Source organism: Sorghum bicolor, chromosome 3, assembly GCF_000003195.3.
Source record: "Sorghum bicolor cultivar BTx623 chromosome 3, Sorghum_bicolor_NCBIv3, whole genome shotgun sequence".
Lineage (NCBI taxonomy): Eukaryota > Viridiplantae > Streptophyta > Magnoliopsida > Poales > Poaceae > Sorghum > Sorghum bicolor.
In genome coordinates this window covers 49,722,280-49,738,914 of record NC_012872.2, presented here as the reverse complement: position 1 = coordinate 49,738,914, position 16,635 = coordinate 49,722,280, and positions in this window count along the sequence as shown.

The window sequence follows — 16,635 nt, the reverse complement described above, 5'->3', positions numbered from 1 at the left end:
TAAGCAAAAAATTTAGGGTCATCATAGGGGGTTCCCCCCGTGTAGCCCCCGAGGGAGGTTCAGATTTTGCAGGGCAGAGCCGAGGCTCACTCTATAAAATAGACATATAATTCATATCTTTTATTACTTCTCCGAAGTAAAGTACAATTGATTTCCTTTACAAAACTTCAAGGATAGAAGCGATGTAGCTGTTCTATGTTCCAAGCGTTGTTGTGGACCTCTCCTTCCTCGTTGTTGAGCTTGTATGTGCCGGGTCGGAGGACTTCGGCGATGACGAAGGGTCCTTCCCAAGGAGACGTGAGCTTGTGGTGGCCCTTGTTGCTTTGCCTGAGCCTCAGCACCAAGTCACCAACTCAGAAGGCTCGGCCTCGGACTCGTCGAGCGTGGTAGCGTCAGAGGGCCTGCTGGTACTTAGCGGAATGTAGGAGGGCTACATTCCTGGCTTTGTCCAGCTGGTCCAGTGCATCCTCTTGGAACGTCTTGTAGCTATTCTCGTCATAAGCTTGTACCCTTGGAGACCCATACTCTAGGTCCGTGGCGATCATAGCCTCAGACCCGCAGACCATGAAGAACGGGGTGAAGCCTGTGGCTCAGCTTCGAGAAGTCCTTAGACTCCAAATCATAGCTGGTAGCTCTTTGAGCCACCTCTTTCCGAACTTGTTCAGCCGGTTAAAAATTCTGGGCTTTAGTCCTTGAAGAATCATGCCATTGGCACGTACTACCTGACCATTGGTCTTTGGATGAGCCACTGCTGCCTAGTCCACACGTATGTGGTGTCTGTCGCAGAAATCTAGGAATTTTCACCCGGTGAACTGTGTGTCGTTATCCGTGATAATGGAGTTTGGTACTCCAAATCAGTGGATAATGTCTGTGAAGAACAACACTGCTTGTTCGGCCCTGATTCTTGTGATGGGTCGAACCTTAATCCACTTGGAAAACTTGTCAATTGCGACAAGCAAGTGGGTGAAGCCCCCGGGCGCTTTCTGCAGAGGCCCAACAAGGTCGAGGCCCCAAACAGCAAAGGGCCAAGTGATGGGAATCGTCTGTAGAGCCTGAGCCGGGAGGTGGATCTGCCGAGCATAGAACTAGCATCCCTTATAGGTTCGAACGATCTGAGTGGCGTCTGCCACAGCCGTGGTCTAGTAGAAACCTTGTCGGAAGGCATTTGCTATTAGCGTTCGAGGCGCCGCATGGTGGTCGTAAGCCCTCGAGTGTATCTCTTGAAGGAGCTTTATTCCTTCCTGATGGGTGATGCAGCGCATGAGAACGCCCGAGGGGCTGCGCTTGTACATCTCGCCATCGAGAAGTACAAAAGCCTTAGCACGACGAGCTACTCATCACGCCTCGGCTTGGTCTGGGGGTAGAGTGCCATCGATGAGGCATTGCAGGAGAGGATAACGCCAATCAGGCAAGTCATCTAGCGCGGGTGCCTCGGACTCGATGTCCATGGCCTCTGGCTCGAGAGCCGTGGAGGACTCAGAGTTTAGACCTGGGTCGGTCGAGGAACAATCTGAGCCTCCATCTTCTTTGTAGTCGATGGTGGGCTTGTAGAGGTGACTGACAAAGACGTCCGAGGGGACCATAGCCCGCTCGGATGCCATCTTTTCCAGTGCAGCAGCTGCCTCGTTGTACTTTCTCAACACATGGTTGAGCTCAAGGCCGTCGAATTTATCCTCCAGGCATCGGACCACCTTGCAATATGCGTCCATCTTGGGATCATGGCAACTTGACTCCTTCATGACCTGATCGATGATGAGTCTAGAGTTGCCTCAGACATCAAGCTGCTTGATGCCAAGTTCGATCGCGATGTGGAGGCCATTGACCAGGGCATGATACTCCGCCATGTTGTTTAAGGCGGGGAAGTGGAGTCGGATGGCATATCACATCCTTACTCCGAGGGGTGATATGAAGACGAGGCCTGCGCCGGCCCTGGTTTTTATCAGAGACTCGTTGAAGTACAAGGTCCAACACTCAGACTAGATCTGGGGTGGAGGGAGCTGAGTTCCCGTCCATTCGGCCACGAAATCGGCCAAAACTTGAGATTTTATGGCCTTCCAAGGCTCGTAGGTGATTCCGTCACCCATGAGTTCTATAGCCCTCTTAGAAATTCTACCATTAGCCTCTAGATTTTGGATCACATCTCCCAAAGGGAAAGATGAGATTACTGAGATGGGATGAGACTCAAAGTAATGGCGGAGCTTGCGTCGGGCTAGGACTACTGCGTAGAGTAGTTTTTGAATTTGGGGGTATCTGGTCTTGGTGTCGGAGAGTACTTCGCTTGTTGGGCATTCTTAACGTCACTACCAAAAGTAGATAGTTTTCTAATTCTGATAATGGCGCCAAAAATGCCAAACCTATCCCTCATGCCACTTAAGCCAAGTTGTCATCCCCAGCATGACATAAGAGACGCGGTATTGAAATATGCAATTGCTCTTCTAAATAAATAATCAAATGGGATCTGCAAGTGCACAGATTAATACCGATATAGCATTTTAACCGGGAAGTATTCCAGGTATCGTTATTTATATTTTTACCACTGGGAAGGGATTGCTAAACATCAATGTTGATTATAGAATGGAATATAGAATTGAGTATCTATCATTGGATGTATAATTGAGAGCATCTATCTATTTCTTTCATACAGGAATAAGTGTCACATAAAGGATATATATAAAGTAATGAATGGTGACAAAGATAATTAATCTGATCAGCATAACTTAGCCACATATAAATATGATAAGCACCTCAATTAGATATTCTAGCAAGTCATTAGCATGGAATTAGGACGAACTACAAGAATATTTCCTAAGTTATTCTTAACTATACAGTCTAGCATATCATAGTTAGTGCAATTACACTTAGCAATCATTGCGAGACAGGACTACACCCATGCATAGTGATATTATCAAGGAATATGAGAAACATCGCAATCACTCCCCTGTAATAATGTTGCTCTGCCAGCCATATACACGAGCGGGGGACTATATAAGAATCAATGGAGCTGTCCCTACCACGAACTACCCCGTGATCTGGCATATAGGGTACAATCATAGATAAATACGGTATAAGCACCATGCCTACACAATATCTATCATTTACCCATGGATCCGATAGATAAACGCTATACGATCCTAAACATGTATATAATTCCAATCTAACTAAGCCAAGTATATCACTATGATAAACTAAGAACAATATAATTGCGAATATAAACAAGTAGAGCAAAGTCATAATCAATATATTGAAGTAGAACAAAGTCATATTCATAATATCGAAGAAGAAAGATGAACAATTAAAGAACAATAGAGAATTACCAAGAATCCTCTTGACAGATCCAAAAACCAATCGAAGATTGACTCCTTCTAGTTCTAATCCTATGTAGCTATGCTAAACTAGAGATCTAATTGATGTGGTGGCTCTAGGGCTTGATCAGAGGCTTCTTCTCCCTGATGAATAATGAATTAGGGTTGAGAGGTGCTCTCCTCTAGGGGCGAGGGGGTCTAGTTATGTAGTCCCTCCAAGTGAATATGGGCCGTCGAATCAAACCGACATTGATTGAACGGTTATCCTTGATCCTTTAGGTCAGTGAATCATGATCCGCGAGATTGGCTGTGATTGGCTATAGAGGCAGGGCGGGCGCCCAAGGGGGGAGGGCGGGCGCCCTGCCCCCGAGCCCGTCCGGTCTCCCGTTCGTTCCCGTGGCTTTTGGACTCCTCTAGATGTAAGATAATTGCATGGCACGTTAATATCTCTATGTAAACCCGACGTGTGGGCCTTTCTTCCATAATTCCTGATAACCTCCTGCAGAAATAGACAAACACCAAAACTCGTGGAATTTTGTCAGATAAAACCCTAAGTCTGGATATTAATTTCATTTGGATCCTTTTCTTTATTTATTTGCTGATTATATTTGAGACTTAAGGACTGTCAACAAACTCCCCCAAGCTTACCTCTTGCTCGTCCCTAAGCAAGGATAATCTCAGTGATGGATTAGAAGTTGCTGAAATACCTTTGAAAATTAACGGTACACATGCTTCTAAATAAGGTCTCATCTCTGAGTTAGAGTAAACTGTCAAGACTTAAAACTTATTCATTTTACCTTTTACCATGGGACTTGTAACCGTCACTTCTGTCTTGAGTAGTTAAAAGATAGAACGGTCTTAGTCAAGTGCCATGTCTCTTATTCTTGATCAGCTATAGCCCTAGAGTTTTTGCAGATTTTCAAACAAAACTCAGAGATTCCTTGTATGACTCTCTCAGATCTCTCTTTTGTGGTATTTCTAGATCCTTACCAAGGCAGTGATGGTATATGCCTTCTCTCAAAATATGTAGTATTTGTGGTATAAGGCATAGTGACATTGCCTTCTCTCTCACCCTATTCTAATAAAGCTTTTGATATCTGGAGCTCATAGGTGGGAGATAAAGTATACATACTTACAAGACATTTATTGCATAGTCAAACCATGGATCCAGAGAAATAAGTCAATAAGTCAAATCAAGATGTGCATGTGTGGCGAATGAATGGTGTATGGTGATGATGGTGATAACAATGGTGAAAGTCTAATTCTACTTGTGCTCTTTTGAGGGGATACATACCTTTCTTGCTCTTTTAAAACTTTTTGAGGAGAATGAGATGCTCTACATTTTCTTTTTCTTTCCTCTTAGGTGGGTATCTTGTACCCCTAATTCTACTGTCGGATACTTGTCCATTTTTACCTCTCGTCTCACTTTTTCTTTTCTTTCGAGGTTCCGGGCACTTGCCCCTTTTTATTTCCTCGTTTTTTTAGAGCACTCATCTCTTGAAATAATGTAGCAAGTGGTAGTAACCAAAATAACTTGAGCATTTATTTTATAGGAGAAAACAGAAATGTTTTTGGCTATTTTCTCCCGGATTAGGAGTAGAATATTTTTGGGTGGTTCTGGAGATGGAAATGAGTGGATATATGTGGATGCGTACTTCCAGAGTAGAAGTAGCATGTGTGAGTGAACGTGCAAGTGAATCTTGATTTAACCACATGACAAGCTCCTAAGGATCTACACAGCTTGACCACACTCAATGCTCATAAGCAATAAAAACTAAATGTGTGGCTCAAAGTCTAGCAAGCATGTATATATGGCTGTGGTAGGAATTTAAACTCTCATCATACAGAAACTCATCATGTGATATTTTAAAGATTTTCAAAGATAAAATCCTCCAGAATTCTAGCATCTCTAGGAACAGATAAACAGCAGCTCAACATTCTCATATCATATCCGTTAACAACTTAGACTTCAGATCAAGTTCTCTTCCCATGAGTTCAGGTTTAGAGCAAGCTTTAAATTATAACAGTTATGTCTAAACTAGAGAGAGAACTCAAATTTTAAAATTAGGCAGAGCAACTATTCATCATATCCATGCTAGAGTTTTATTATTAAGATTCAGTTTAGCATAGCCACTTTATTTATTCATTAAGCACACTAAGCAAAAGATATATATATATATAAGCACAAATATTTATTTGGTTTTTCATAGTTATTTATATTTATATTTTAATATAGTATAAGTATAAAGATAGATAGAAATACTTAGCGAGATAAATGGGGGTGCTCTCCCCCAAGCTGAATTTTGACGTAATTTCTCCTAATGTAGCTAGTAGGTGGCAGAGGTGTAGTTGAAAGTCGGTAGCACCCTGACAGCGATTAGAATGTCCTTCGTCTGCTAGTCTTCTTGATTCTTAAATTATGTGGAGCTCAAATAGACAACAAAGCTTTGTGGAACTGATTAGGTGTTAGCATAAATATCTAGCCTTCATCATGTTGAGCCTCCTCAATAAATGTTACTCTCTATTTTTATATTTTTGTTTTATAAAGTAGAGAAGAAATATTTATTTTATTTTTATGCCACCACAGTGAATGTACTTATGGGTTTTATGCCACTCGTATACTCACATGGGGCTTACTATTTTTTCACATTTTTATTTTCTTTTTAAAATGATATGAACCTGATTAACTAAGCAAACTATTTTAAATAATTGAAAGGAAAAGGATAACTACCAAGTTTACCTCTTGGCAAGGCGTTCGGTGTTTTTAAGTCCTCCGAACGGGACTCTCTGTTTTCTCAGTTGTCCTGGGATTCATTGAGTGGCGTAGTCGGTGCTTCCGGCGGCGTCTCTTCTTCGTGTATAGTTATCTTCTCTTTCCACACCTGACTCGGTGCTACGGTCTCCTCAAGATAATCTTGTTCAAGTTGTATGTCTTCAGATCTTATCACTTCTCCTTCATAGTCTGCCCATTCGTCCTTGATGATTTCTCTCCTCTGGTTGGGGTTGCATCGTCTTCTTCTTGTCCTGACCTGCTTAGAGTCTTCAACTATATAGTTAGGGTCAGTAAAATAGCGGCGTACCTTCTCTGAGGAGAAGTGCATATGGACTTCTCTAGTTCCAATGTAGATGATTGCTTTAACGGTGCTGAGGAACGGTCTTCCAAGGATGACAGGTGGATCGTATTCATCTTCTCCCATGTCAATAACCTGAAAGTCTATGTAGACAAAATAATCGTCTATTTTGACAGGGACATCAGTTACTATACCTTTAACCTCTTGAAATGTCTGATCTGCCATCTGGAGCTGAATGTATGTTGGTTTTAGGGGCATGGTTCGAACAAGAGCCGATAGGTGACTGCGGCCATTATGTTGACGCCCGATCCGGTGTCGTAAAACGTCTTGTAGAAGTTGTATCCATTTATGGAGCAATAGATGCTTGGCATTCCTGGGTCGTCCTTCTTAGTCAGAAATGGTGACTTAAGTCGATGATCTTGTCCTTCATGAACTGCAGTGACCATCTTAGCTGACTCGGTCCACACTTGCTTGTTCCTGTTCCTCCTGTTGGTCCTCTTCCTTGGTTCATGTCAAGATTGCTCTGGGATTTGTGTAGTCTTGTTCTTGAAGGAAAATGTCTCCTTTCACCCTTTGATGTAGAAACTGATCTTGGCAGCACTAGCATAGATGACAGCTCCCGAGGTGTTTAAGAATGGCCTCCCTAAGATGATGGGTGCCCTCTCATCATTTCTGGTCTCTATCACCACGAAGTCTGCTGGGGCGTACAAGGTACCAACTCGGACACAAAGGTTCTTTAATATTCCCTTTGGGAAACTTAATGTCCAATCTGCAAACTACAAACACATGGTTGTTTCTAATAAAGGATATGTAAAGAATTTTTCATAGAGTACCCTGGGCATAATGTTGACGCTAGAGCCAAAGTCGTAGAGTGCTTCTGGGAAGTCCACCATGCTGATGGAGATCGGGATGACGGGGCGTCCTGGATCGCCTCTCTTGACTGGCAGAAGGTCAGTAGTAACTTCACTGATGGGGTTACTCTAGTAGTTACCTGCATCAAACATGTCTACAAGATTTACAGATTCTAACCCTTTCGGTTGTGATGGTATACCGGGGTTAGTAGCAGGAACAGCAGCAGCTATTTGATTTAACTGAGATTCAATCATTTTATTAAAGCTAATTTGATTTTTGATGGCAGTAGAGAAATTATCCATTCTATTATTTATATTTTCTAGCATTTTATCATTAGATGCCAATTTCTTAGATAGGTTATCCATTAGCTTTCCTTGATTAGACACTAACTCTCTCAGAGGTGGAAAATTATTATTATTATTATTATTATTATTGTAAGAATTGTTACCTTGATAATTACCTGAGTAGTTAGGCCTCTGTTGATTCCAACCTTGATTTTGCTGAGGACGGTTGTAGTAGTAGTTGTTGTTGTTGATGTAGTTCACATCCTCAAGCATCTCAGGGCAGTGATTGCCTGAGTGTCCAGTATCTCCACACTCCTCACAAGTCATGTGAGAGTCGTAGATGTGCATAACTTCTTTCTAATATCCAGCTCTATCATCGAGCTTCTTCATGAGCAGGTCTAGCTTTGTAGACAGCATGTCTACCTCCTTGAGCTGATGCATACCTCCACCTTTCTTGCGTGTCTGGGTCCTCTCTTCATTCCAGCCTTGGTTGGACGTCATCTTCTCCACAAGAGCTGTGGCTTGTGATATGGTAAGTGATAGGAAAGCTCCTCCAGCTGCAGCATCCATGGTTTCTCGGGCACTGTTGCCAAGCCCATGATAAAACGTCTGCATCAGTAGCCAACTCTCCATTCCATGATGGGAACATTCTAGGATGTAGTCTTGGAAGCGCTCCCATGCTTCTGGAATGGATTCGTCATCTTGTTGCTGAAAACATGTAATCTTCCCATAGAGAGCATTGGTCTTGCCCATGGGAAAGAATTTAGCTAGAAAGTTCGTGGAGCAGAGTGCCCATGTAGTATTCTTCTCCTTTGTAGCGTAGAACCACTGCTTCGCTCTCCCTAACAGTGAGAATGAGAAGAGGCGAAGTAGTATAGCATCTCTGGGGACTCCTAATATGGTGAGTGTGCTGCAAATCTCCAGAAAGTGTTGGAGATGAGCACTAGCATCTTCATGTGCCTTCCCACAGAACTGGTTGGATTGCACCATGTTGATAAGTCTAGGCTTGAGTTCAATGTTGCTGTCGATCTCTGCAGCAGGTCCGGTGCGGATGTTGTCCGTAGTGGGAGCTAAGAACTCATGGATCGATTTGTTTGCCATGCCTTCGAACTCTGAAGACAAGTTCTGGGTGAAACTTCGGTGATCTTCTTGATTGGATGAAGCTTTGTGCTGAAGTGTTGATGATCTCTTCTTGAGCTTGGCTCTTGTTTTTCTGAATAACGCTTCGGGGTTGTCAACAAAATTTCCTGGAAGATGTCTTCTATTCATACATTACCCTGCATAAGATAAAATAGAAAAAAATATCAGGGTAAAACTGTATGAGAGAATTGATAATCTCAATCACATTAGTGATGCGAATGATGACTCAAAATTCTATATTCATTCCTGATTAGTAATCAACCTTCCCTGGCAACGGCGCCAAAAATGCTTGTTGGGCATTCTTAACGTCACTACCAAAAGTAGATAGTTTTCTAATTCTGATAATGGTGCTAAAAATGCCAAACCTATCCCTCATGCCACTTAAGCCAAGTTGTCATCCCCAGCATGACATAAGAGACGCGGTATTAAAATATGCAATTGCTCTTCTAAATAAATAATCAAATGGGATCTGCAAGCGCACAGATTAATACCGATGTAGCATTTTAACCGGGAAGTATTCCAGGTATCGTTATTTATATTTTTACCACTGGGAAGGGATTGCTAAACATCAATGTTGATTATAGAATGGAATTCAGAATTGAGTATCTATCATTGCATGTATAATTGAGAGCATCTATCTATTTCTTTCATACAGGAATAAGTGTCACATAAAGGATATATATAAAGTAATGAATGGTGACAAAGATAATTAAACTGATCAGCATAACTTTGCCACATATAAATATGATAAGCACCTCAATTAGATATTCTAGCAAGTCATGAGCATGGAATTAGAACGAACTACAAGAATATTTCCTAAGTTATTCTTAACTAAACAGTCTAGCATATCATAGTTAGTGCAATTATACTTAGCAATCATTGCGAGATAGGACTACACCCATGCATAGTGATATTATCAAGGAATATGAGAAGCATCGCAATCACTCCCCTGTAATAATGTTGCTCTGCCAGCCCTATACACGAGAGGGGGACTATATAAGAATCAATGGAGCTGTCACTACCACGAACTACCCCGCGATCTGGCATATAGGGTACAATCGCAGATAAATACGGTATAAGCACCACGCCTACACAATATCTATCATTTATCCATGGATCCGATGGATAAACGCATACGATCCTAAACATGTATATAATTCCAATCTAACTAAGCCAAGTATATAACTATGATAAACTAAGAACAATATAATTGCGAATATAAACAAGTAGAGCAAAGTCATAATCAATATATTGAAGTAGAACAAAGTCATATTCATAATATCGAAGAACAAAGATGAACAATTGAAGAACAAAAGAGAGTTACCGAGAATCCTCTTGACAGATCCGGAAACCAATCGAAGATTGACTCCTTCTAGTTCTAACCCTATGTAGCTATGCTAAACTAGAGATCTAATTGATGTGGTGGCTCTAGGGCTTGATCAGAGGCTTCTTCTCCCTGATGAATAATGAATTAGGGTTGAGAGGTGCTCTCCTCTAGGGGCCAGGGGGTCTGGGTATATAGTCCCTCCAAGTGAATATGGGCCGTCGGATCAAACCGACATTGATTGAACGGTTATCCTTGATCCTTTAGGTTGGTGGAGTATGATCTGCGAGATTGGCTGTGATTGGATGCAGAGGCAGGGCGGGCGCCCAAGGGGGGAGGGCGGGCGCCCTGCCCCCGAGCCCGTCCGGTCTCCCGTTCGTTCCCTTGGCTTCTTGACTCTTCTAGATGTAAGATAATTGCGCGGCACGTTAATATCTCTATGTAAACCCGACGTGTGGGCCTTTCTTCCATAATTCCTGATAACCTCCTGCAGAAATAGACAAACACCAAAACTCGTGGAATTCTGTCAGATAAAACCCTAAGTCTGGATATTGATTTCATTTGGATCCTTTTCTTTATTTATTTGCTGATTATATTTGATACTTAAGGACCGTCAACATTGCTGACGAAGTATACCGGTCTCTGGCCCGGTAAGGCATGCCCCTCTTCCTTCCTTTCAACCACGATAGCTGCGCTAGCCACTTGGTCAGTGGCTGCGACGTAAAGGAGTAGTGGCTCCCCCTCGGCGAGGGGCACTAAGATAGGAGGGTTGGTGAGTAGAGCCTTGAGCTTGTCAAGGGCTTCCTGGGCCTCGGGGGTCTAGAAAAGGGCTCGGATTTTATAAGTAACCTATACAGAGGCAACCCTTTCTCCCCGAGGCGGGAGATGAAACGGCTGAGGGACGCAAGGCACCCCATGACTCTCTGTAACCCTTTTAGGTTACGGATTGGGCCCATGTTTGCAATGGACGAGACCTTCTCGGGATTGGCCTCGATCCCTCGCTCAGAGACTATGAACCCGAGCAGCATGCCTCGGGGGACCCTGAAAACGCATTTCTCGAGGTTCAGTCTGATTCCCTTAGCCCTAAGGCATCGAAATGTTTCATCTAGGTCAGCCACAAGGCCACTTGCCTTTCTAGATTTGACCACGATGTCATCCACGTAAGCCTCTACCATTTTGCCTATGAGGTCTCCGAAGACCTAGAGCATACATCGCTGGTATGTAGCCCCCACATTCTTAAGGTTGAACGGCATGGTAACGTAGCAAAACATTCTGAAAGGGGTGATGAAAGAGGTCGCGAGCTGGTCGGACTCTTTCATCTTGATTTGGTGGTACCCAGAGTATGCATCAAGAAAAGACAAAGTTTCACATCCTGCAGTAGAGTCAACTATTTGGTCAATACAAGGTAATGGAAAAGGGTTCTTAGGACATGCTTTATTTAAACTAGTATAGTCTACACACACCCTCCATTTCCCATTTTTCTTTTTGACTAGTACAGGGTTAGCTAACCACTTGGGATGGAATACCTCCTTGATAAATCCGACCACCAGCACCTTCTGGATCTCCTCCCCGATGGCCGAGCGCTTTTCCTCGTCGAATCGGCGCAGGCGCTGCTTCACGGGCTTGGAGCCGGCTCGGATGTCCAAGGAGTGCTCGGCGACTTCCCTCGGTATGCCTGGCATGTTAGAGGGACTCCACGCAAACACGTCGGTGTTTTCACGGAGAAAGTCGACGAGCACTACTTCCTATTTGGGGTCGAGGCTCGAGCTAATCCTCAACGCCTTGCCTTCGGAGACCTCGGGGTCGAGGAAGATGAGCTTGGTCTCCTCCGCTGGCTCGAAGCTCCCGACGTGACGCTTGGGGTCGGGGATGTCCTGGTCGACGTCGCTGAGGCTGGTGATGATGGACAGCGATTCGGCCAAAGCCTCAGCTTGCTCAATGCAATCGACGTCGGACTGGTAGGCATGTTGGCTCGACGTGCTGACGATGATGATGCCATTTGGGCCCGATATCTTGAGCTTGAGGTAGGTGTAGTTGGGGACAGCCATCAACTTGGCGTAGCATGGTCTTCCCAGAATCATGTGGTAGGTCCCAGAGAACCCAACCACGTCAAAAGTAAGAACCAAAGTAGACAGGCAGATCGGTCTACCCGAGCGGGTGGGCTCAGTGCCCTGGCACCACTCCATGGAATGGTGATGCTTCATTCCTTAGCCGAGACTTACTGATACCCATGAGGGCCAGGGTCTCGACGTAAAGAATGTTGAGGCTGCTGCCTCCATCCATCAGCACCTTAGAGAGGTGGGTCTCGGTGATGATGGGGTCGATGATGAGTGGATAACTCTTGGGATTGGGGATCCGATCCGGGTCCTATCAATCGAAAGTGATGGCGCTTTCCGACCACTTGAGGTATGAGGGCGTGGCGGTGCTAACCGCACAGACCTCTTGGAGCTCGTGCTTCCTTTGACTCGCGGTGAGATAAGCCGTGCGTCCCCCAAGGATCAAGAGGCAGTTCTTGACTTTGGGGAAGCCTTCCCCCTCGGCGTCGTTGTCCTTGGGGGGTTCTTCTGCGTCTTCTTTGGCTGTAATGCCAGTGTAGTACCAACGCAGGACGGTGCACTCCTTGAGGGTGTGCTTGGTGGGTCCCCTATGATAAGGGCATGGCTTCTTCAACATTTCGTCGAAGAGACCGAGGCCAGCAGGAGCCCGCTTGGGGTTCTTGCGATCCGCCGCGGCGACCAAGTTTTCGTTCGACCGACCCTGCTTCCCCTTACGACCCTTTTTCTTCTGCTTAGGGTCTTGGAAACCCGAGGCCTAGGTGGCCTCGGCCTTCTGTTTCCCCTTGGCGCTGCCATCGGAGAAAATTGGACCAACTGCCTCTTCACCCGAGGCGAAGTTGGTGGCGATATCGAGCAACTAGCTAGTGCTCATGGGGGTCTTACGCCCGAGCTCGTGTACCAGCTCCTTACAGGTGGTGCCGGCGATGAAGGCTCTGATGACGTCGAAGTTCGTGATGTTGGGGAGCTCGGTGCACTGCTTGGAGAAACGCCTGATGAAATCTCGGAGAGACTCATCAGGCTTTTGTCGACAGCTCCTGAGGTCCCAGGAGTTCCCAGGGCGTACGTATGTGCCCTGGAAGTTCTTGACAAAGATCCTAACCAGGTCTGCCCAACCGTGGATCAGACGCTTAGGGAGGTGCTCGAGCCACGCCCGGGCTGAATCAGCCAGGTGTATTAGCAGTCTAGCACAGTTGTTCATGCGTGTCCGTTCCTTTGCATCCGATCTCTGGTAGAAAGTGACCGGACACGCAGGTCCTACGCCCGGTCAACCTCGTCGGCCTTGTTTAGTTCAGTCGAACCAAAAACTTTTCAAAATTTCAGGTTACATCAAATCTTGCGATATATACACACTATCAAAATAGTAGAGTTCTCCTAGTGTTTTTAGTTAGTAATAAAATACTACCACTAGTCAAAACACTAGAGAATCCTCACTAGGAGGCATTTACTAGGAAAAGTTTATACTAAATTATGAATGCTAAAACACTAGGAGAACCCTACATTACTAGAAGAAATTGAAAAATCTAGTTGTGACATGAAGCACTAAATATAAATAAAAACAAAAACTAATTACACCTGTAAATCGCGAGATAAATCTTTTGAATCTAGTTAGTTTATGATTGAACAATATTTATCAAATAAAAATAAAAGTACTACAATTGCGAAAACCAAAAAATAATTGCGAACTAAATAAGGCCGGGTCTATGCCCCAGACTTTGCGCCAACTCTGTAATTGACCGGACTCGATGGCCAGCGTCAGATCGATCCAAATCCATTATTGGGTCAATGTTTCATAGCGAAAACCAAGTTCTCTTTTCCACGACTTGTCAACCCTTGTTCAAATATACTAACCACCAAGTATATCACCTTATGTACGTATGTTAGCATATTTTATAAATATTTTTAAAAATTGAGTTAGCACATTACGTTCCTAAATGCATATGCAAGACCAATGTCGGCTTTCACTAAGCGCAGCCGGTCCACGACAGACATGAAGGCAGCAAAGCTCAGCGATGAGGTGTGGGTTGGAGAGCGTAGGAGCATCCTGGAGCAGGAGGAGATACTCGGCGGAGGCGTCGACGAGCGGGTTGCATGTGGAGGCCGGGTGCCTCACGAGCACAGCAAGGAACTAACATAGCCGTACAAGCGAGCAGGAAATAGGAAGCGATGGCCGCACGGGCGAGCAGCGAGCGGGGCATTGCGGCAGTGCAGGCGTGTGGTGAGCGGGGCATCGACACTGTGTGGGCAAGCAGTGAGAAGGGCATTACGGCGGCTCTGGCGAGTGGCGAGCAGGGTGTCGGCATCGACACTGCGCGTGGAGGATGAGCTTCGAGCAGGCCATCGCTACTATGCAGGGACCGAGTTGCAGCTAGTGTGTCCCCAGTCCCAGCTACACGCTAGCTTAGCATGTGTTCGATAAAATTACTGGGAGGAATGAGGAAGGGAAGGATCGGTGCACTATACCACAACACCGTATCACATTTGACGCTAAAAATTATATTTATCGATGGATGATCTGTCGCTAAAGATAACTCACAAACGATCTGTCGCTAATTCCTTATTAAACAATTCATTGTCGGTCTGTCGCTAAAAATAGGTGTCCCGTCGATTTATTTGTCGCTAAAAAGTGGGCCCTCACACCTAGCTCGCATGCCCCCCTACCATCCAGCTCGCGCCACATGGTACAATGACAATTCAATTTAGAGTCACTTTAAAAATACAAAATTTCCTTTCAACTATAAAAACATAAAATCTGTTAAAAAAAACATTAAACCTTGTGCACAACATAACATACGAAGGGTCACGGTTGGATTAACTTACTGTTACTCAAAGTCAATATAGAAATGACTAAAATAAAAGGTGTAGATATCTATGACTTCTTTGTTGTTGATGACTTTTTACTTTAGAAATTATTTTATTATCAAAAAATTCGGTTCGAAGTCCTAGTGTCATGAAATTCAAATTTTAAATTGTTCAAGTAAAATCGGATGGAGAAATGACCGAAACAAAACTTGTAGATCTCAATGAGTTATACAGCTTTGTTGTTGATGCCTTTTACATTTGAAATCATTTACTAATCCGAAATTCTATTTGAAGTTATCAAATTTTAAAATTCAAATTTCGAATTGTCCAAACAAACTCTAATGGAGAAATGGCTAAAACAAACGATGTAAATCTTTGTGTGTTTTATAATTTTGATGTTGACGACCTTTTCATTTTAAATCGTTCGCTATCACAAGATCGTTTGCTATGCCAAAATTCTATTCGAAGTTCTAGTATTTTGAAATTTAAATTTGAAATTATTTGAATAAATTCAAATGGACAAATGACCAAAACAAAAGTGGAAGACTTTAATTATATATGTATATATCTTTTGTTAAAAAATTTAGTCACACCTTTATACAATAATATATCTTTTTAGAATTTACACATATTTCTGCACTAAAGAAAATGAGAAAACATAAATATCTTCGGGCTAATAGAGCTTTTGTTTAGCCCAAAATGCCAGATCGGCCCAATAACTCTCACAAATCCCAGGTACACCCTCCCTCACTATCAGCCATTTATCTCTGTATCCGATGGTTGAGATCGCATGACTCCTCCGAGCCCTAGCTTCTTTGCCTGTGTGGCCCTTCTCCCCTTTCTACGCCGCTGTCCACATCTCTGTCTCGGCACTTCCGCGAACCAATATCACCACCGATGGATCTCGTCACTAGTAGGCCCCGTCCTAGCGCCTCACACGACGCTCGAACCAAAGCCTCGTCGCCGCGACCGCCGCCGGCATGAGTGGCAACCACCTCGGCCTCCATGGCCTCGATGTCTAGCAAGGGCAACATTCAAGAAGAATCTGCCAGCGCCTTCGACAAATTAGGCTACAGACAGGTGAGCTGGTGCGCTACTCTTCTTCCGATGTCGCATGAATCACAGAGCATTCGCTATAAATATTCAGTGTAACAAACTATCTATTGCTAAAAGTATTGTCTGTCGCTAAAGATTTTTAGCGACAGGACTTACACAGACTACAGAAGCCTGTCGCTATAACCTTTTAGCGACAGATCATCTGTCGCTATATCCGCTTTTAGTCTCAGATTGTCCATCGGTAAACCTGATGTTGTGGTGTAGTGGTGGTAACTTTGTCTGCTCCTGGATGCGAGGTAGGTGTATCCACTGTTACAAGCAAAACAAACACACTTACACAATAACATGGCTCATTTGGTCCAGTGAATCAAACAAGAGCACTTATGCTCTCTGGCCCCGTCATGGCTAGCCTGGACTGGCTCACGGGCCGAGCCACCCTGTATCAAACAAGCCCTACCTAGAGCTGTTCTTGATGTATCTCTATCAATGTCCGACTTCTCTCTTCTACATAGATAACATGCATGGCTCTTTGGCTTCCGGATGCAGTTTCACTTTCGCATCCATATTTCTAAGTTGAAAGGTGTGCATGACAGGTCGACAATATCAGGTCTATGGATAGAAAGTTGACATTCGAGTTGACGTATGGTAATGTGGACCAAGCCAGTTTCAGTCCCCATGAACTGGAAGTTGACTTCTCAAGTTTAGTTTTTCATCTTTTGGATTCTCATAGGCCTTGTTTATTTTTCAAAA